General features: G+C 41.7%; 1 non-coding gene across 1 annotated transcript; it reads right to left on the minus strand.

Moving 5' to 3' along the window:
• Positions 1-561: 561 nt before the first annotated feature.
• LOC127747374 (small nucleolar RNA R71) lies at positions 562-669 on the minus strand. Its single transcript, XR_008009173.1, has one exon. It is a non-coding gene; the product is annotated as a small nucleolar RNA R71 (small nucleolar RNA).
• Positions 670-1,965: the final 1,296 nt, after the last annotated feature.

Below are 1,965 nucleotides of genomic sequence, written 5' to 3' on the forward strand. Positions count from 1 at the left end.
TCCTTTGATTCAGAACCTGAAAGAACCCTTTGGAGACTAAGAAGGAAAGCAAGAGGGAAAAGGATTATTGGTGCTGAGGAAGAAGAGGAAGAGTATTTTGAACCCAACATGGAAGAGAATTTGGAGAACAATCATGAAGAAGAAGCCCATAATCATGTCAGAGAAGGCCATGCAAACCGTGCTGGGCAAGAAAGGAGAGTTTTAGGATCCTATATCAATCCTAATCCAGGAAACTGTGGAAGCAGCATTCAGATGCCCACCATTCATGCCAACAATTTCGAGCTAAAACCCCAGCTCATCAGTCTTGTGCAAAATAATTGCTCATTTGGAGGAGGTGCTCAAGAAGATCCTAATCAATATTTAACCACCTTCCTGAGGATTTGTGACACTGTGAAGTCTAATGGAGTCCATCCAGATGTATATAGGTTGCTCTTGTTCCCTTTTTCACTCAGTGACAAGGCATCCAAATGGCTTGAATCCTTCCCAAAGGAAAGCTTAACTAATTGGGAAGAAGTGGTGAACAAGTTTTTGGCAAGATTTTACCCTCCTCAAAGGATCAATAGGCTAAGAACTGAGGTGCAAACTTTTAGACAACAAGATGGCGAGACACTTTATGAAGCATGGGAGAGATTCAAAGACCTAACAAGAAGATGCCCACCAGAGATGTTTAATGAGTGGGTCCAACTTCACATCTTCTATGAAGGTCTTTCCTATGAGTCAAAGAAGGTTGTGGATCATTCATTAGAGGCTCTCTAAACTAGAAGAAAACCATTGAAGAAGCCATTGATGTCATTGAAACAGTTGCTGAAAATGACTACTTCTATGCCTCCGAAAGAAGTAACACCAGAGGAGTAATGGAGCTGAACCACATGGATACATTGTTAGCTCAAAACAAGATGATCACCAAGCAGCTAGCAGACTTTACTAAGAAGGTGGAGGAGAACCAAGTTGCAGCAGCCATCACCTCATCATCAGCTCAAGAAGGAGTAAACATAGGAGAAGAAGGTAACTGGGAGCAAGCCAACTATGTTGGAAACTCACTTAGACAAGTCCATGATCCATACTCCAAAACTTACAACTCTGGATGGAGAAATCATCCCAACTTTGGATGGGGAAACCCACAAGACCAAGGGCAAGATCAGAGACGCCACAACCTCAACTCCAACAACAATGCAACTCATCAAAACACCTCACAGAGATATTACCAACATCCATCTAACCAACCTTCTCAACCACCTAATCTCAACCCACCATCATTAACAAATGATAGGCTCTCAAAGATTGAGGCTCTACTTGAAAACTTATGCAAGGAAATTCAATATAGTAAGGCTTTCCGGGAAGAAGTGAAATCCAACATGCAGAATCAAGATGCTGCCATCAAGAAACTGGAAACACAAATTGAGTTCTTATTTAAGCAAGTCCCTGGACACAACAATTGTAGCAATATTAACTCAATACCAAAGGAGGAATGTCAAGCTATCACCCTCAGAAGTGGGAAGGAATTGAAGGAGACCCACAAGAAACCACCAGAGAAGAAGTTGGATGAAGAAAATAAAGGACATAAAGAAGCTCAACCCTCAGACCCTAAGCCACATCAAGAAGGAGAAGCACTCAAACCATGCTTCTCAAAGGCTCCATACCCCCAGCAGCTGCAATTAAAAAAAAGGGGAAAGGACAACCAATTCTCAAGATTCTTGAAAATCTTCAAGAAACTACAAATAAACATACCCTTTGCTGAAGCAATAGAGCAAATGCCACTCTATGCCAAGTTCTTGAAAGAATTGATGACCAAAAAGAGAAGCTGGAAGAATAATGAGACCGTGGTGCTCACGGAATAATGCAACGCCATCATCCAACACAAATTGCCCCATAAATTGAAGGATCCTGGGAGTTTCCAAATCACTTGTATCATTGGGGAAATCACTGTGGAAAAGGCTTTATGTGATCTAGGAGCCAGCATAAACC

Source organism: Arachis duranensis, chromosome 4, assembly GCF_000817695.3.
Source record: "Arachis duranensis cultivar V14167 chromosome 4, aradu.V14167.gnm2.J7QH, whole genome shotgun sequence".
NCBI lineage: Eukaryota > Viridiplantae > Streptophyta > Magnoliopsida > Fabales > Fabaceae > Arachis > Arachis duranensis.